The sequence below is a fragment of the Manis pentadactyla genome, chromosome 5 (genome assembly GCF_030020395.1).
Source record: "Manis pentadactyla isolate mManPen7 chromosome 5, mManPen7.hap1, whole genome shotgun sequence".
NCBI classification, from domain to species: domain Eukaryota; kingdom Metazoa; phylum Chordata; class Mammalia; order Pholidota; family Manidae; genus Manis; species Manis pentadactyla.
The window spans coordinates 68,833,948-68,855,292 of NC_080023.1; the positions used below are offsets into that span (position 1 = coordinate 68,833,948).

At 39.7% G+C, this 21,345-nt stretch overlaps 1 protein-coding gene across 2 annotated transcripts in view; it reads right to left on the bottom strand.

Annotated features, from left to right (window-relative positions):
• The window catches only part of LOC118923012 (placenta-specific gene 8 protein-like), a 56,410-nt gene that overhangs the window by 25,548 nt on the left and 9,517 nt on the right, over nucleotides 1–21,345 (bottom strand). The window contains exon 2 of one of the 2 annotated variants that reach the window (XM_057502402.1): nucleotides 17,353–17,468. The exons of the other annotated variant lie outside the window; for it this stretch is intronic. The gene's annotated coding sequence lies outside the window, so the exon portion shown is untranslated. The remainder of the gene's footprint in view (nucleotides 1–17,352; nucleotides 17,469–21,345) is intronic. 2 annotated transcript variants of the gene reach the window in all.

Below are 21,345 nucleotides of genomic sequence, written 5' to 3' on the forward strand. Positions count from 1 at the left end.
ACAAAACCCACATGATCATCTCCATAGATGCTGAAAAAGCATTTGACAAAGTTCAACATCCATTCATGTTAAAAACTCTCAGCAAAATGGGAATAGAGGGCAAGTACATCAACATAATAAAGGCCATCTATGATAAACCCACAGCCAACATTATATTGAACAGCGAGAAGCTGAAAGCATTTCCTCTGAGATCGGGAACTAGACAGGGATGCCCACTCTCTCCACTGTTATTTATCATAGTACTGGAGGTCCTAGCCATGGCAATCAGACAAAATAAAGAAATACAAGGAATCCAGATTGGTAAAGAAGAAGTTAAACTGTCACTATTTGCAGATGACATGATACTGTACATAAAAAACCCTAAAGACTCCACCCAAAACTACTAGAACTGATATCAGAATACAGCAAAGTTGCAGGATACAAAATCAACACACAGAAATCTGTGGCTTTCCTATATACTAACAATGAACCAACAGAAAGAGAAATCAGGAAAACAACTCCATTCACAATTGCATCAAAAAAAATAAAATACCTAGGAATAAACCTAACCAAAGAAGTGAAAGACTTATACTCTGAAAACTACAAGTCACTCTTAAGAGAAATTAAAGGGGACACTAACAGATGGAAACTCATCCCATGCTCATGGCTAGGAAGAATTAATATCGTCAAAATGGCCATCCTGCCCAAAGCAATATACAGATTTGATGCAATCCCTATGAAACTACCAGCAACATTCTTCAATGAACTGGAACAAATAATTCAAAAATTCATATGGAAACACCAAAGACCCCGAATAGCCAAAGCAATCCTGAGAAAGAAGAATAAAGTAGGGGGGATCTCACTCCCCAACTTCAAGCTCTACTATAAAGCCATAGTAATCAAGACAATTTGGTACTGGCACAAGAGCAGAGCCACAGACCAATGGAACAGACTAGAGAATCCAGACATTAACCCAGGCATATATGGTCAATTAATATTTGATAAAGGAGCCATGGACATACAATGGCGAAATGACAGTCTCTTCAACAGATGGTGCTGGCAAAACTGGACAGCTACATGTAGGAGAATGAAACTGGACCATTGTCTAACCCCATATACAAAAGTAAACTCAAAATGGATCAAAGACCTGAATGTAAGTCATGAAACCATTAAACTCTTGGAAGAAAACATAGGCAAAAACCTCTTAGACATAAACATGAGTGACCTCTTCTTGAACATATCTCCCTGGGTAAGGAAAACAACAGCAAAAATGAGTAAGTGGGACTATATTAAGCTGAAAAGCTTCTGTACAGCAAAAGACACCATCAATAGAACAAGAAGGATCCCTACAGTATGGGAGAATATATTTGAAAATGACACATCCGATAAAGGCTTGTCATCCAGAATATATAAGGAGCTCACACGCCTCAACAAACATAAAACAAATAACCCAATTAAAAAATGGGCAGAGGAACTGAACAGACAGTTCTCCAAAAAAGAAATACAGATGGCCAACAGACACATGAAAAGATGCTCCACATCACTAATTATCAGAGAAATGCAAAGTAAAACTACAATGAGGTATCACCTCACACCAGTAAGGATGGCTGCCATCCAAAAGACAAACAACAACAAATGTTGGCGAGGCTGTGGAGAAAGGGGAACCCTCCTACACTGCTGGTGGGAATGTAAGTTAGTTCAACCATTGTGGAAAGCAGTATGGAGGTACATCAAAATGCTCAAAACAGACTTACCATTTGACCCAGGAATTCCACTCCTAGGAATTTACCCTAAGAACGCAGCAATCAAGTTTGAGAAAGACAGATGCACCCCTATGTTTATTGCAGCACTATTTACAATAGCCAAGAATCGGAAGCAACCTAAATGTCCATCAATAGATGAATGGATAAAGAAGAAGTGGTACATATACACAATGGAATACTACTCAGCCATAAGAAAAGGGCAAATCCAATCATTTGCAGCAACATGGATGGAGCTGGAGGGTTTTATGCTCAGTGAAACAAGCCAAGCAGAGAAAGAGAAATACCAAATGATCTCACTCATCTGTGGAGAATAAGAACAAAGGAAAAAGTGAAGGAACAAAACAGCAGCAGAATCACAGAACTCAAGAATGGACTAACAGGTACCAAAGGGAAAGGGACTGGGGAGGATGGGTGGGTAGGGAGGGATAAGGGGGGGAGAAGTAGGGGGGTATTAAGATTAACATGCATGGGGGGTAGGAGAAAAGGGAGGGCTGTACAACACAGAGAAGGCAAGTAGTGATTCTACAACATTTTGCTATGCTGATGGACAGTGACTGTAAAGGGGTTTATAGGGGAGACCTGGTATAGGGGAGAGCCTAGTAAACATAATATTCGTCATGTAAGTGTAGATTAGTGATACCAAAAACAAAGCAAAAAAAAAAAAAAAGGGCAGTTCCTGTGTGGTAACCTCCAACGAGTTCTACACAAGGGTATAAAGGGCATATAAAAGTGTAGGCAAAGGGTCTGTTTGTGTTTATACAGAGGATCAAAGCCTAATTGGGCTACCCCGAAAATGAACTAAGATACGATATGAAAAAGAACTTCCAACATCTGCACTCTCTGGAAGACTCATGCCAGAAGATGATCATCAAAAAACCCCAACAAAGATCCACGCACTGCTACAGCTGTAGATGCACTCATCCCACCAGTTCCTGGACTTGCCATGGGAATGAAGAAGGAGATATCTAAGCTGGCCTGTGCATACAGTAAAACAACAAATTTGACTGGATCTATACTGTTGGAACTCAACCAAGAATTTGGAGAAGTGCAAATTGTAGCGCTCCAAAGTCTTACAACTACAGACTATCTACTGTTAAAAGAACATATGGGATGTGAACAGTCCCCAGGAATGGGTTGTTTTAATTTGTCTGATTTCTCTCAGACTGTTCAAGTTCAGTTGGACAATATCCACCACATCATAGATAAGTTTTCACAAATGCCTAAGGTGCCTAACTGGTTTTCTTGGTTTCACTGGAGATGGCTGGTAATTACAGATATGCTTTGGTTATGTAACTATACTCCTATTATGTTAATGTGTGTGCGCAATTTAAGTAGTAGCTTAAAACCTATACATGCTGAAGTTACTCTACAAGAAGATATGTCAAAGAAATAATCAATCTTCCCATGTTTTCTTCCGCCTGCTACTTCTATAGCTTTTCTTCTTCCTTCCTAATTACAACCCTTAAATAGAATTCGTGCCTCATATCAAATTTACCGAGTATCATAATTCTTCCAAGTGGTAAAGATACCTCAAGACAAATGCTGGGCATAGAAGCCACAGGCCATAAATATGCAAAGAAGTAAAAAGCTAACCTTTTCAAACAATAAGGCTTCCCTCTCACTTACCAACTTCACATTTCCCTGTATGGCCCCGGAAGATGACTGGTTAGCCAGAGACGGGTAAGATTCCTCAAGGGAGGAACAACCTAAGACAGGCACAGTCGCAGGGGGGCCATCAGGTGAGAAATTGGGGATCAACAGAGGTGAGGCTTAGAACCTCACTCCCCCTGTTCTGAGAGAAATCTTCTGCATACGTGGATGTTTTATTGCCCTGGTCTAGCTTGGATTAACACATAGTCTACAGGCACACACCTGATCATCTACATTTGCTCTCTTACAACACTAAACTATGTTTTCTACCTTTATCTTGTATCTACCTACCACTTCAGCATTTTATTAAAAATAATAATAATAAAGAGAGAAATGTGGTATCCACATATAAATCAAGTATAAAAACCAAATGAGTATTCATATTTGAACCGACTGTTTAGAGTTCATAATGCATGAGCAAAACCGAAAGTTTCTGTGATGACTGCCCTTGTACTGTTCACTATGTAACTTATTCATTATGTAAGAATTTGTTCTCCATGTAAGAACTTGTTTGTTATGCCTCAGAAGATTGGAGACTGACGAAAATTAGGCTTGGGGTGGATTAATGATTGTGCATTGAGCATTGACTCCCCTATACAGAATTTTATTGTTGTTAACAACCATTTGATCAATAAATATGAGAGATGCCCTCCCAAAAAAAAAAAAAAAAAAAAAAAAAAGGACAGACTTACAATGGTAAAATAAATAAGTAACCGGGATGTAATGTATAGCATAAGGAATATAGTCAAGATATTGTAACAGCTTGGTAGGGTGATAGCTGGAACCTAGAATTATGTATATAAATGTTCTACCACTGTGTTGTACACTTGAAACTAATGTAATGTAATACTGTGCGTCAACTACCCTTCAATAAAAAATAATTATTTAAAAAAAAAAACAAAAAAACAAGATCAAAACAAACAAACAAACAAACAAAAAGCTAAGATTACCTTTTAAAACTCAGAAGTTAAGAAGTAAGATTTTTAACATACTGTTTAGCAAATGGACAATAACTCAGCCTACTTGGGGGCAGAGCAAGAGGTCTTAACTGGTCTGTTCCCAGAGGGAAGCTGTTATCCTGGGAAGGAATCCAAGTGGTAAATTTCTTGTGTTAATTTTGCAGAATTACCTTCTATTAAAAATAGAAGACATTTAATGTCTCTCATCAAAGATAAACATCTTGGGACCACTTGACAAGTCCACACTCCTAGCCCTTTGTCACATTCCTGAAAAAGAATCCTTACAAAGGGGAACCCCTAATATTTCAGTGTGCACCTCTCTCTGAGGTCGGCCGTTCTAAGTGCATAGCCTTATATAAAACTTTCCCAAACTTTCAGCGTGCCTCTTCTCTGAGGTAGCCCACACTCCCCTTTCTCCGAGTGTGTACCTTATTGCCTTAAAACTTTTTCCCAACCTTTCAGGGTGTGCCTCTCCTCTCTGAGGTTGCCTGCACTTTTTCTTTCTTTAAGTGAGTAACTTTAAATCAAACTTTTACCTTGCTTCACTACTGTGTCTCTCCCCTTCAATTCTTTGTTGTGGCAGGGACAAGAATTGAGGAAATAAACAACGCACCCCCCACCACCAACATAGCCTGTAAAGAAAATATCCTTGGGATCTCACAGAGCAAGAGGTTATGGAGTTTTAGACCACTTACTATGTGGTTCTTGGGCAAATATCTTAATAAAAAAGGCTGTAAATTATTGAGTATCTAGTATGTGCCAAGTACAAACTCATTTCATTTCTATGAATGTATCAATATTTATCTTCATCATTTGATATTCATAGCAACACTAGTTATTATTATTTTCATAACCAAGGTAAGGAAACTTAAGTCATATTTGCTCAAGGGCTCTGTGGCAGGTAACTCGGGACGGTGAAATTTGAACCCAGGCCTATCTGACAAAGAAGCCCATGTTTTTCCACTTCTCTCAACTACAAAATGTTGATAAAAATTACATCCCAGGACTGTGGTGAGCATTAAAAGGTAATATGGCAGAGAAACTGGATGCATGGAAGATGTGCAGTAGAGAGCTGTGTCCCCTGCCCTCAACCCCCCCACACCACCCTTTCTCAGGACAAGGCTCTGCTTCAGGTTTTTTTCCGAGTCCTCTGTGTACCCCTCCCCTCCCCAGTACGCATATTTCCTGCCTTGCTCCCCAGCTGGACGCTGAGCCCTTGGAAGAGGTGTAGGGCTTTGTCATTAGCACGACTTTAATGATGGGGCCAAGCCAAAGGCATGAGAGAAATTCAGGGTCTCATGGAACAGCATTAAAATGTTCTTAGAGTTACAGTCTAAGCTAGCCACACATGAGTGGAAAAGAATGCAGAAATCATTCAGGGATTGAATGAATTCTCTCAAATGGAGAAGGACCCAGGGTTTGGGGATTTTACCTATTTTTCCCATTTATACCAGTGAAGCTGTTTAAAAGGGGCTCACCAGGTCTGTGATTTGAGTGAAATCATCTTCCCTGTCCTATGTTCTAGTCTCTGATCTTTTCATTCATTCAACAAATATACACTGAGCACTTGCTATACACCAGGCCTATGTGAAGTACTAGGGCTACAGGGGCAACAGGTAGGTTTTCTGCTCTCAGGATGCCTGTTCAGTTTCATTCTAATAAAGGAGAAAGACAAAAGAAAAATACATGCAAACACAAGTAAAGTCCATGTAAACATGAAAGTGAATAAAACAGTGAGTGGCTTGTTGTTCTAAGGGCATGAAGAAAATCATCAAGGAGCTGAGATTCTGATTAAGGGAGTGGAAAGAAGGGGCGTCTGCCTTGGGGTGCGCAGGGAGGGTCTTCCTGAAGCAGATACCCGAAGGAAGAGCAGGTGCCGGCTGTGCGGGGAGAGGCGGGAGAAGCACGCCGGCGGAGGACCAAAGTCCCAGGGTGAGCTCAGCAGATGTGAGGAACTGAAAGGGGCCACCCAGAGGACGGACAATAAGCATTGTAAAGGACGATGTGAGCCCAGGAATGGCGGCAGAAGTAGTCTTACAAGACTATTATGGGCAGACACCAAGGAGAGCTCTATCTTAAAAAGACAGATTGGCAGACTGGATTGTGTACGTACAGATGTGTGTGAATTAGTTCTGGAAAAATCACCAGCCATGTGTTTGTTTTTTTCACGACACGTGACCACAACCTAGCTAGTGCTGCTCTGCTCTTCGGCTCTGCAAACTTTAGGGCTTGAGAAAGGGTAGACTTAGTGGTTGATGACCACTTCCAGGAGAAAATGGGGCAGGACAGGTGTGTGTGACTCCAAATATTGACCAGACTGCTGTTGGGTCATCGCCATTTTCAAAGAAGCCTGCATGGCTAACAGCCCGTGCCGTGTGTGGCCACGGACTAGTCGCCATCCCTGTGCTTCACGCTCCTTGTAGGGTTGTAGTCAGGACAAAAAAGTGAGTGCGTCCTATAAGTACACAGCAGGTACTCAGCCAACACAGACCTTCTTTTTTCTTCCCTGGGTTAAGGAATTGAAAAAACGAATCATAGTGGAAAGAAACTGAGGCAAAAGAATATTCTAACTTGCCACATAGGATGTGGGCAGCAAGGGGAAGGGAAGAATCAAACAGTTCCCAGCTGCCTAGCCTGGTATACTGTTTGAGGGTTGCATCATTTAAGACTTTCTGACTCAAGTCACAGAATATTAAGCATAAAAGGGTAATTGCTCCATGTCTAAAATAACCTTAGTTACAACCAGTTTTAGGACCAACTTGTTCCAAGGCTCAACTCTGTGATCAGGACCTAGGTCTCTCCTCTCGCTCTGCTCTCCTAAATTGCTGACCTCATTCATCCTCTGACTTCACGTTTCCTGTGGTAGCACAGGAGCTGCCAACAGCCCCAGGTTTGCCCTCCTAGATCCTGGAGTTAGAGAAAACAGAAACAATAGTGAACACTCACATTTGATTTACTGCATACTTGCTTTACTACACCATAGGCACAGTTCTAACTTTTTACACATACTGACCCTTGTAGTTTTCACAAGGATGAGGTAAGTAGGAAAACCGAGGCAGATTAGTCACTAGCCCAAAGTTACAAATAAGAGCCATAGCCGGAATTTGAGCCCAGGTGATCTGGTTTCAAAGTCTGTGCTCTGAAGTGCCTCTTCTGAAAGAGAGCTGCCATCTTTTTGGACCCAGTTGCACTGCATGTTCTGTTTGGGCCCCGACGACTAGAAAAAGGAGATTCTAATTGGCTAAACTGCAGTCACATGCTCCTCTGACGTGGGCTTGAGGAAAAGCTTTCCAAAGCCCCCTGGGCTCGGGGGAGGGGGTGGCCCAGGAGAAGGAAGTCTGGATAGTGTATGCAGAATATACAGCAGAACAAGAGCTTTCCATCACAACTGAGATCGAAAATACAGAAGTGGAGAAATTTAGGGAGAAAATGATGAGCTTGGTGTTAGAAAACTCAAGTGCGAAGCACTTTAAAAAATGTGAAGGTGTGGCTCATTGGACACACTGCTCAAACCTGAAGCAAAGTAATAATGAAAGGGTGAAAACAGAATGATGGGCGCATGGCAAGTGGGTGAGAGCAGGAGTGGTTACATTACGAGCGCCCGTGGACCTGAGGCTGAAAGCAATTAGAGCAAAAGGAACATCCTTATAGTGATAAAAGGATTTATTACAAAAAAATAAAGAAGATCTAATAGTCATAAAAGTAGACATCCAAGAATTTAGCAGTTAAATATATAAAAGCAAGGAGAACTTTATATACAATTCTGAGAGATTTCAAAAAACCTTTCTCACAATTAGCCAGAATGAATAGTGAAAAAATAATTCAGACACATAAAACAATGCCTTATTATGCTAGTTAAGACATTATGCTAATGAGCCGAATGATGTAATCAAATCATTTGATATAGTACATGAAGGACTTATATCCTGCAAATAATTTTTTTTCATAAAAATGAAAAATAATAGATACATGATAAAAGATGACCTAAAAATCTTAAACAGCTAGAAATTAAGGGGCAAACTCCTAAGGAAGTCTTGGATCAAAGAGGGAATAAAAGGGATTTCACGAATTTTCTAGAAAGTAATGAAAAGGCAACCATTTTCTACTGAGACCTACAGGACCCTGAAAGCAGTACTAAGACAAATGTTTAGAGTAGTGAAATGCCTTCACAATTTAAAACTAACCCAAAGTATAAAAGAGCTACATAGTCACCTTAAACATTTAGAAATAAAATCAGGAAATCAGAATTAATAAAGGTAAAAGTTGAAATTAATGATATAGAAAAAATAATAGAAAGGATAAAAATAGTAAGAAGGATAAATAAGCCAAATCTACTGAAAATAACTCTAAAAGTTTATTGAACAGACTAACAAACTATATATTTATGTAAAATAAACAGTTTGCAAAGTTGAAGAGGGAAAGAAGAGAAAAAAGAGAAGAGGTTAGCAATGAGAAGAGTTGTAATCACACCACTGAGAGACTACAAGGTTTAGGAGGCTCACTATTGGCAAGTCTATGGCAACGGATATGGAAACCGGCTGGAAATGTATGATTTCTGGCAAATCCAAGAGGAGAGGGAAACAGACCCAAGAGGAGAGGGAAAACATAAATTGACCAATGATGAACACCAACTATTGAGTAGACCCTTGGGCCAGATGGCCACACAGCTGAGTTTTAGTTTACCTCTAAAAGTCTAATAATTCCAATGTTAACTTATTTAAACCCTTGATTCTCAAAGTGTGTCCAAGGACTGATAGAACCAGCTTCACGTCAGAGCTGGTTAGAAATGCAGATTTAGCTACTCTGAGTCATAGAAAAATCACTTAAATTCTTGTTTTGAAGATAATATAATTTAATGCCACAACTTAAGAAAAAAGTATACATTACTTATAATTATTTATTGTAATTACAGATTGATGTCACTTGTGATTTAGAGATAAAAGTTATAAATAAAATATTAGCTTATAGAAGCCCTCACTATATCAAAAAAAGAATAAAAAACAATAAATAAGCAAGGTTTATTCTAAAACAGCAACAGTGGTTCCAAGTCCAAATCCATGACATTGATGGATCTAATCCAACACTAATGGAACTAAAAGAAAACATCACTAAATGGTGAAATGACACCTGCTAAAATTTAGCAGCCATTCCTAATGCAAATTATAAGTAGGTATAGGAGCAAATTATTTAAATAGGAAAAAGTCTATTTATAAAAAACAGTAAATATTATCTTAAGAAAATGTGATAAGGTGGATGGCTGCCAGGTAATACACAAAAGTCAACAGCTTCTTATCTACTTTAAAAGGAGCCAACTAAAAATAAAAATGGGAACATACTTTCCCATGTATGATAGTGACAAAAACTATAAATTACATAGGAATAATTCTAACAAGAAAGTAACAAAATACTGGGAAAAAATACTTCCTATCTGTTAAAGACAAAAAAGACCTGAATAACTGCAGTATCTTCATGTTTCTGGATTGGAAATCTTGTATCATAAAAAAGTCTTTCCTAAAACTGATTTCATACAATTTCCATTGGAATGAATACAAGGTTTTTTTCTTGGAATTGGACAAAATGATTATATCATTCATTGGGAAAAATAAATGTTCAATAGTAATTAAGAAACTACGCTTTAAGCTAATAAAGCTATGAAATAAAAAACAGTAAGGGGAGATGTAGCATACCAGATAATCAGAACCTAAAGCCACAGTAATCAAATCAATGTAGTGTAGACATAGAGTTAGATCCTGATGAGACATTCATGTAAAAAAAATATGGTAGTTAAATTCAGGGGAAAAAGGTGGGTCATGTGATAAACAACTGGCTTCTTTCTGGAATAAAACAAAAATGGACTCCATTTTATATCACATACAAATAACAACAAATGAATTAAAGGGTTTGATATAATACTTTAAAATATAGCTGAGCCTTGAACACTAGATAAAGGGCATAGACCTCCCTGTGCAGTCAAAAGTCCATGCACAACTTTTGACTCCCCTAAAACTTAACTACTAATAAATAGCCTGCTGTTGACTAGAAGCCTTACTGATAACATAAACAGTTGATTAACACATATTTTCTATGTTATATATATTTTTTACTGCATTCTTACAATAAAGTAAGCTAGAGAAAAGAAAATGCAATTAAGAAAATCGTAAGAGAAGATACATTTACAGTACAGTACTGTATTTATTGAAAAAAATTCACATACAAATGAACCTGAACAGTTCAAATCCACATTGTTCAAGGGTGAACTATAAGGTGGCCTTTCAGAAGAATGAACTAGAAATTTTAACAGATGACTTGCAGGCATTTGTATCATGTCCTCTTGAGTGAGAAAAGCAAGATGCCGGAAGTGGATATGGTTTCATTTTTATAAATTTGTGACCAAAAGCCATCTATGCATGTGAATATATGTAAATCTGTATAGAATTGTCTGAGAGAATGAAAGCTACAGAGATTTGCTTAAGGTTGTTAACACTGACTTAGCTGTGCTGGAGGTGGAAGGTGAGGCCCTACTATGAAGGGAGAAAGGGGAGAGAAGAAAGAGAAAGTGTCCATGACAGAATAGCATGTATGATGTGATACTTCTCATGTGATTTTACATACATGTATGAATATATAATGAAATGTGCCAATGAGATACCATCAGAATATTAATGAGGTTTATCTCGAGGTGGTTGGGGCCTAGGGGACCCGAAGGTGTGGGGGTGTGGGTGTGAGTGGTGTTTTAGGACTGTAGCCAGCTGGGTTCAGTGGACCTTTACTTGCGAGGATTGTGGGGTGGACCCACAGAGACTCTGTTTTCATGAGGACTTAAGAGCAACCTGGGAAATAATTCACCCAAGAGAAAAAAGAGTCAAGGGTCATATGTTGGGGTCAAGAACAGTGGATCAGTGCGGGAAGGAAGGAAAAACTAAGTACATGTCAGCCTGAACTCATGTTTGCATTCTAGGGTGTGGAGACCTTTCAGAAAGGCCAAGTGAAGCCAGGACTGTGAAGCCAGAGGTTCACTCACCCATTCATTCTTTCAACAAATATTTACTAAGGGCCTCCCATGTGCCCAGCACTACTCTAGAGGCTGGGGACACAGCAGGGACACAAAGCAGACAAAAATCCTTACTCTCTTGGAGCTTACTCTCTGGTCCTCTCCTCCCTCCTCAATTGTAAGACCCCTCAAGCACAGAAAGCATATCTTATTTTTTTATCCCAGTGCCTAGAAAAGTTCCTGACACACGTGAGCTATGGTATTTATGTAATGACACAGCACTCTGGAATTTTGTGGTATCCCACTCTCTGGATGTTTGTGGGTACATAATGGCCTTCCCCTTGGCTTGTAAACTCCTTGAGGGCAAGGGATCACCTCACACACAGTAGGAACAACAGACATTTGTTGCCTGACAGGTGATGAAACATTTACACAGGTAATAGGAATGGAGATGAAATTGGAATGAGAATTTGCAGTGACTAGTAGAAATTAGGGTGTCATTTGGTTAATCCAGAGAATTCGTGATTTGATACAATCCTATGCCAAGGGAAAACAAAATTCAGGGTAGACCCATAATAGATGGATAGAATTTGGATACAGGTAAAGCAATTTAATTCCCAGGCATTAGTCACATGCCTTGTGCATGAAGGAATGAGCCAGTTCAATAGCTAGAGGACATGTTGAGATCGTTAAGGGTAGGAGGTCATTCATTCAGTAAATATATTTTGAATATGCTTAGGCCCAACCCTGACCTAGGACTTGGCGCTCAATGATGAATAATCCAGAATCCCCGGCCTTAAGGAGCTTGCAGTCAAATGGTCTGGATAAAGTAAGGCAAAAAATAAATATGTTTCTTTGCAGCTACTACCACAAGTTCCTACATGATTATGGACATTGTTTTTACCTCAAATAAACTGACTTCTGGTGGCAAGCTATAAGTGACCATATCCTCAATTTTTAAATTACTCATCTTATTTTGCAACACAAAGTTCTTTTAGAGCATCAATGCTAAAATGTTCACCTCTTAACTGAACTTGGTTGACGTGCTTTGAACACTGCTAAGCACTTAGAAGTCCGTGATCACATTTGCTCCTTAGAAACGCCCCTGAGGAGGGTATTAGTATTATCAGACTTATTTTGCAGATGAAGAAATAGAAGCTCAGAGAGGCTGGGTGACTCCTCCAGAGTCACAAAGCTAGAAAAAGTAAAGTCAAGATGGAACTCAGGTGCTCTATTACTTGCAGTGTTCTTGACTTCCCCCCAAAAGCTAGAAGATTGTGGCTCAGCTGGTTGTTAATACACATATTTCTTGAGCTCTTAGTGCACCAAGCATCAGGATACTGATGAACGTGAGCTGAGACAGGCAGTCCCTTCCTGCTGGCACTGTAGTGTGAAAAAAACACACACACAATTACAAACGACCACAGAGGTTGAGTATTGCGTTTGGGGAATAAAACACGGGAACCTAAGTGTGGGATTGGGTAAGTGGAGGGTGGTACAGACAAGAATTTTCCTTGTAAGAAAGCTTTAGGACCCTGCCCTTAACTGCTGTTGACTGCAGCCAGACACATTTCAGCTTTTGTTCTGCAGGAGGATTCTGTTATTGCACAGGTTCAGTTCAATTGTGGGGCGGGACTCCCATTTCCACCCATACCAGCTAAAACTGGTTTCAGTATTTGCACAGTTTGTGAAACACACATTCTGTTAAGTGTCTGTTCAGATACACTCAGTATGGAGCAAAATTAGAATTAGCCCCTGGGTGAAGAAGTAACACCGGACCTATCACCTATTCTGTTAATACTGCTTTAAGCAAGGGAAATACATCTCATCTTTGTGCGGAAAGAGGTGCTGCTCGACTTGAGGTGAATCTTGAAAAACTGATTTCTACATGCCTCTCCTCCCCTAAATTGACACAGTCACAGAGGAGGTTGACAGGAAAGTACTAACAAGACACAGCTGTAAAAGTTGAAACTAATGCTGGGAGGAATTTGTATCTGTTTAAAAAAAGGAAAACTTTTCTTATTTATTTATTTTTTTTTGTGTGTACCTGGATGTTAATCAACTAGTGTTCATTTTAACACACTGTGTGACATCTAACCATGGTCATTGGATGTTGCCAGACTCGGAATATTCCCCACTCAATGCACTGAGTGGATGACTTCACTGGCCCCTTGGTTGTAAAGAGGCAGCAGAGACTGTTCTTGCTGCTGCTATGCAGACTATACTTGAAGATCACAAGGATTATGCTTTCTGGAGTTTCTGTGACTGTCCTGATTTCAGATAGTCCAGTTCCTGGTCAAACCACACTTCCTTGAAAACAAGGGTTTTACTTGTCTCACATGCTGCTGTATGGAACTGAACACAGCCATGCTTATTCATTAATGTTTTGTCTATGTCTGTGTTTGTAGCCCAGTGGCAGAGCTGACTAGCTGCAACAGAGATCGCCTGGCTTGCAGAGCCTGAAATATTTACTATCTGACGTTTTATTTAAAAAACAAAACCCAAAAACTCCCAAATGGCCTTCCTCCTCCTTTTTCCTGGTGAAGTCCTGTCCTAATTGTAAGTTTTCTCTCTATGTATACCCTAGAATCCCTGCTTCTTGGTCCTCCCATAGTACTTACACCTCTGTGACACTTAAAAAAATATCTGTTATAATTACAGTTTTGGTATCTATCTTCGCTACTAGCAGTTGTTTCCTTGGATGCCAGGAGCCATTCCTTTTGTTTTTCTTTGTAGTTTTCTGAGCTCCTAGCACACGGGAAGCACATAGCAGGGATTTGTTGACTGCATGGGAGATGTTGCTACAGTGGGAACAGTCTGGGTGTTAGATCTAGAAAGATCTATTTTGAGGTCCAATCTCTTTCTCTGTCTACTTATTCAATATTGATTGAGAAAGTTACTCAGCCTTTGTGAGCCTCTCTCAACCATAAAAGGGGCATAGTAATACTTAGGCTTCAGTGAGATAATGCTTATATAGTACGTGGCCTATTATTCAGTATCTTTTTCCTCCCTTTGAATAAGGGAAGAGAGTGGAGAGAAGAAGGAAGAGCAGTGATTTCCAAGGATGGGGCAGGTATAGGAAATGAGAGGAGACAGATGGGCAATTTGCCACTCACCATTAGAAACCTCTGGTACTTGTGAGTTTGTTGGGACTGTATCCAGATTCTCTCTCTGTGGCTGATTCTCTCTGAGAATGGGAGCAAGATTACATACAGACACAGCTCTGCTGTGCTCTGCAGATAGTTACTGCACCACAAACCAATGGTTTATCTGGACAGAGCCATAAATACACCCCAAGCCTCAAGTAGAGATAGGGATCAAGATGCTCAACAAGCCCCAAGGTCTCCAATGATGGTCTGGATGACCCTTCAGACCATGGGCATCTCCCAGCCCAGGCCTGCCAAGTCCAAGCTATGTATGAGGACAGCCCTGCCCTGCTTTGCATTTTGAATACATTTCTCCAAAGAAGAAATACAAATGGCCAACAGACACATGAAAAGATGCTTCACATTGCTGATCATCAGGGAAATGCAAATCAAAACCACAGTGAGATATCCCTTCACACCAGTTAGAATGGTCACTGTCCAAAAGACAAGAAATAACAAGTATTGATGAGTATGTGGAGAAATGGGAATCCTCCTGCCCTGTTGGTGGGAATGTTAATTAGTGCAAATGCTGTCGAAAGCAGGATGGAGGTTCCCCAAAAAACTTAAAATAAAAATACCATTTGATTCAGTAATTCCATTTCTAGGAATTTCCCTGAAGAAAACAAAATCCCTGGTTTGAAAAGATATTTGCACTCCTATGTTTATTGCCACAGTATTTACAATTGCAAGATATGGAAGCAAATTATGTGTCCATCAATAGGTGAATGGATAAAGAAGAGGTGGTACATATATACAATGAAATATTACTCAGCCATAACAAGAAAAGAAATCCTGCCATTTGCAACAACAAGGATGGTCTAGAGGGTATTATGCTCAGTGAAATAAGTCAGATAGAGAAAGACAAATACCATATGATTTCATTTATTTGTGGAATATAAAAACAAAGCAAAACAGAATGAATAAAACAGTAGTAGACTCATAGACACTGAGAAGGGACTTGTGGTTACCAAGGGGGAGAGGTTGGAGTGAGCGGGTGTGGAGGGGGATAAAGGGGAACAATAATTTCCAATCACAATGTAAGGTGGTCATGGGAACAGTAGTACAGCATGGGGAATATAGTCAATGATTCTGTAATATCTTTCTATGTTGATAGTAACTGCACTAGAGGGGGTGAGGATTTAATAATGTGGGTAGTTGTTGAACCACTGTGTTGTACATTTGAAACCAATATAACATTGTGTATCAATGATACCTCAATAAAAAAAAATCAGTCAAGGTAATATACCATATTTGCAAAGTGATGGAAAAAGCCTATCTGATCACCATGATCGATGCAGAAAAAGAAATTGACAACAGGGAGTTGAAAACAGGATCTCAAAGAGATAGTTGCATATCCATGTTCATTGTAGAGTTTTCATAATGGCCAAAAAGTGGAAGCAATCTAGATGTCCTTTGATGGATGAATACGTAAAGAAAATGTGGCATAATTGTAAAATGAATTGTTTAGTCTTTAAAAATATTGCCACATGGCACAGTGTAGATGAACCTTGAAGACATTGTGCTACATGAAGTAAGCCAATCACAAAAGGACAAACACTGCATAATTCCACTCAGACGAGGTATTTAATGTGGTCATATTCACAGAGACAGAAAGTAGAATGGTGGTTGCCAGGGACTAGGGGGTGGGCATGGGGAGTTATTATTTAATGGGTACAGAATTTCAGTTTGGGAAGATGAATAAGTTCTGGAGAAGAATACTGATGATGGCTGTGCAACAATGTGAATGAACTTAAATGCCACTGAAATGCACTTACAAGTAGTTAAGAGGGTGAATTTTATGTTATAGATATTTTACCACATGAAAACACAAACTCAAAACAAATAGATATCCCTGAAGTTTATCCTCTGAGATTCAGATTCTGTAAATCCTGGCTCCAGGAATCTTTATTTTTTGAACATGCAGCTGAGGTGATAGGGGTAAGCAAGGGGTTGGAAAGGCAGGGAGATAAACTCCTAAGCAGAATCTGGGAACTCTTGCACAGCAGTGAGCCGCCCTGTAAACTCAGGGTGGCTGAGACACTTCCTGCTGCTCTGCTGGGTTACTCATTTTTCACTATGCTGATAAACTGCAGTTGAACACCACCTGTGTGTAAAGTGCTGTGTGAGGACATGGGTGGGAACACAGTCTTAATCTCAGGGGAGATGTCAAACACAGAGTACTGAAACTGTAACTTCTAGCACTTCACCTCTTCCTTTCCTCTTCTGGGCAGTGGGGCACTGACACCCAGTTCATGGGGTTGTTCTGTGAGGAGACTAAATGCACTAAATAGTGTGAAAGTGTTTTTTATTTTTGTAATCAATTATTCATAGTTTACTTTTAGGGTGAGAGCTTGACTCAAGCAAGGTACCAGGTACTTTATGAATCATAAAGTACCAGGGCAGAAGTTCTCAATCCTGAGTACACAATTACATTACCTGGAAAGTTTTTAAAAAAACATCCATGTTGACCTCCTACCCTTTGAGATTCTCATTCAGTTGGGCTGAGCATAGACATTTTAAAAATAGCTCTCAGGTTTTTCAATTGGAAGCCAGGGTTGAGAACCACTGTGCTAGAAACACACAGGAGAGAATGGTGTGTTCAAACTGGTAGGATGAGAAGAGTTCATAGAGAAGCTCATATCTGTGCTAGACCTTGGAAGGATAGGTAAGATTTGGGGAACAGTATTTTTGGACTGTGTAATATGAACACATGATATAAAATTTAAAAGCCCAAAGGATCTATCATGAAAGATATATCTTCTTCTCTCTGTGGCCCCTTCCGTGTTTTCCTCTGCAGAGGGAACAACTCTTACCAGTTCTTGTTTATACTACCAGAAATACTCTGTCAGTTGCCATTAAGGTACCTGCCAGTTTCCTTAGGGGAAGGAAAAGAAAGGAATAGGTGTCGGTTCTGCTGCACTATCTTCCGGGGGGGCACAGGGTGCCTCTGTATAGGTATCACTTGATTGAGGAAGTTCATCTAACAAAAAAACAAAAAGTTGATTTTTTTTTGGAGGAGCAGGGTTGGGGGGGCAGGGTTGTTCTTTTTTCTTTCTTTCTTCCTACATTATAAGTAGCTTGATTTTTAAAGTTACACTTTTTATTTTGAGATAATTGTAGATTCATATGCAGTTGTAAGAAATAATACAGAGAGATCCCATGTACCCTTTGCCTTTGTGACTTAATTATTATTCTGCTGCTAATCAAGATACTTTGGATCAAATTTCCCAGTACACAGGGTTTTGAAAAACTGTCCCTGAGAATTGAGAGTGAGCTTGCAAGGGAAGGGTGGGGAGTGCAGAAGAATGAAGTGTTTTCAATTTCCCCACTTGGTTTCTGGGAAATCAAAACTAACTATACTAATGTGCTTTCTTTTCTGTGGCAACAGATGCTGCACCTCCTTTGTAAAGTGCGCTGTGTGTGTGTTGTGAGTCATGGCCACACCACATGAGGGCCACCAGCTGGGACAGAGGGACAGAGGCTTTCTCTAGTGAGGTTGAACCAGCAACTTCTACCCACGTCCAGGCTCCAGGTCCGAACCTGCAGGAGTACTAGGCCTGCTTCTTCCAGAACTCCCTTGCCTTCTTCCTAGTCTAGAAAGTAGTTTCTATTGTTTAAGCTACCAGTGTATGGTCTTTTTGTTATAGCAGCCTGAGCATACTAATACAATAGGAAATCGTCTTTCAACCCTGGAAAGATTTAGCAATAGAAATGTTTAAGAAGACATACCTATAGTATTAATATTTTGTGTTAATGCAGAACCTATACACACTTAGACTTTTAAGTAGTTGTAATATTTAAGAGAATTTAGCTTGTTATAACCAGGCATCAGTCTGTGATTCTATTTTCAAATGCCAAAGTGAGAGATTTTTTTTTTCCAGAGAAGACATACAGATGGCCAACAGGTACATGAAAAGATGCTCCACATTACTAATCATCAGGGTCATGCAAATCAAAACCACAGTGAGATATCAGCTCACACCAATCAGAATGGCCACTGTCCAAAAAGACAAGAAATAACAAGTTTTGGCTAGGATGTGGAAAAAAGGCAACCCTCCTACACTGAACTGCCTCAAAAACCTAAAAATAGAAATACCATTTGATCTAGTAATTTCACTTCAAGGAATTTACCTGAAGGAGACAAAATCTGATTCTAAAAGATATATGTACCCCTATGTTTATTGCTGCATTATTTACAATAGCCAAGATATGGATGCAGCCAAAGTGCCCATCAGTAGATGAATGCATAAAGAAGAGGTGTTATATATACACAACAGAATATTATTCAGCCATAAAAAAGAAAGAAATCTGTCATTTTAGATAACATGGATGGACTTAGGGGGTATTATGCTAAGTGAAATAAGCAGGCAGAGAAAGACAAATAGCATATGATTTCACTTATTTGTGGAATATAAAAACAAAGCAAAATAAAATGAATAAAACAGCAGCAGGCTCATAGACACTAAGAAGTGACTGGTGATTACCATGAGGGAGGGGCTGGGTGGGTGAGGAGGGTAAGTGGGATAAAGGGGCACAAAAATTCTCAACCATAAAATAAGTTGGTTACAGGGATGGTAGTACAGCATGGAGGATATAGCCAATGATTCTGTAACATCTCCAGATGTTGACAGATAGTAACCATACTAGAAGGGGTGAGGATTTAAGAATATGGGTAACTGTCGAAATACTGTGCTGTATACTTGAAACCAATATAAGATTGTACATCAACTATACTTGAATAAAAATAAATAAGTAAATAAATAAAATGACAAAAGGAGTAATTGATTCACACTTCTGATTCTAAGTCAGATTCTTCCTAAATCTTTTAAGGACTTAAAAAATCACCAAAAAGTTCTTATAAAAATATTTATAAGTGTGATTTATTAGATTTGTATGAATTATTTAGATTCCTAGGAAAGTCTTTGATAGTAAATCAAATATATATTTGCAAAGAAAATTAATGTATTTTAAAGGGTTTTAGGGAGTTTATTCAGTAATGTTTGTAAATGGCACCAAATAATATTTAAGGCTCTTCAAAGTGGTTTTTAAGATGTGTTGTATTTATTTAAGAACAACAATAATTCTAAATTGTACTTAAAATCTTAAAGCAAGCTAAGTTTTGAAACTGCAACTTTAGTAAGTGAAATGTTAATTTTAAAAACTAAAGTGACCTCCGAATAAACCTTTTCTGTGCACCAAAGCCAACCTCAAGGGCATCAAGAGACACACTGACAATTTATATTTGAATTCTTTGGCCCCTGGGTAATGCACACATGTCTTCTGGACCGGAGGGGCCGAGGTAACAGGGTTCAATTGTACTCAAAGGTCAAGAAAATGCAGCGTTCTTCTTTTCTATACCTGTTGCTTTCTTGTTCTGAAAGTTCCATTTCCTCTGATGGGGAGATGGGAGTGGTGGAGCTTGGGTAGATCACTGAACGTAAACTTGCAGCATAAAGATAATCAGAGACAACTTTTGAGGTAGTCCAGTCACTTTTGGGTAAGTGCTGTCTTTCAAGCATTCTCCTCTCTCTGTCTTCCCCTAGCAGGATGGCATCAGGAGGGGGAATCTGTGCATCACAGGGCACTGTGTGGAGAGGCAACTGGCCCACAGAAGGTGTTGCTGTGCCCTGGGGGCCCACACTGGGTGCTGGCTGTGGTGCCTTGTCCCACTTAGATCAGGACACTGAGCTGTGCTCCCACTGAGCCCTCTTGGCCTCCAGTGGCGCTCCTGCCTTGGCTCAGGCCTCTCGTGTTTTTCCTGACTCATCCAGGGCCCATAGGAGGCACCCTACAAAAGGACACCTCCTGTTGTCTCAGGGGGCCTTTCCAGCCTCTGCCTCTGAACTGCTCTCTCTGGCTGCTTACTCCAGACCTTTCCCACAGCATTAAGTTCTTGTCTCCCTGGACTAGGTATTTATATCAGACTGAAAGTCGCCTTACAGGTGGATGGGACTCAAGTCCTCCTTTGCTCTCACCCTGCAGTCGTGGGCCAGCCCCTCTCATTCCAAGCAGAGTCTTGGATCCCTGGCCTGGACCCACAGCAGGCCCCCATTTCTTTTTTTTTTTTTTTTGTGAGGGCATCTCTCATATTTATTGATCAAATGGTTGTTAACAACAATAAAATTCTGTATAAGGGAGTCAATGCTCAATGCACAATCATTAATCCACCCCAAGCCTAATTTTCGTCAGTCTCCAATCTTCTGAGGCATAACAAACAAGTTCTTACATGGAGAACAAATTCTTACATAATGAATAAGTTACATAGTGAACATTACAAGGGCAGTCATCACAGAAACTTTTGGTTTTGCTCATGCATTATGAACTATAAACAGTCAGTTCAAATATGAATACTCATTTGGTTTTTATACTTGATTTATATGTGGATACCACATTTCTCTCTTTATTATTATTATTTTTAATAAAATGCTGAAGTGGTAGGTAGATACAAGATAAAGGTAGAAAACATAGTTTAGTGTTGTAAGAGATCAAATGTAGATGATCAGGTGTGTGCCTGTAGACTATGTGTTAATCCAAGCTAAACAAGGGCAATAAAACATCCACGTATGCAGAAGATTTCTCTCAGAACGGGGGGGTGAGGTTCTAAGCCTCACCTCTGTTGATCCCCAATTTCTCACCTGATGGCCCCCCTGCGACTGTGCCTGTCTTAGGTTGTTCTTCCCTTGAGGAATCTTACCCGTCTCTGGCTAACCAGTCATCTTCCGGGGCCATACAGGGAGATGTGAAGTTGGTAAGTGAGAGAGAAGCCTTATTGTTTGAAAAGGTTAGCTTTTTACTTCTTTGCATATTTATGGCCTGTGGCTTCTATGCCCAGCATTTGTCTTGAGGTATCTTTACCA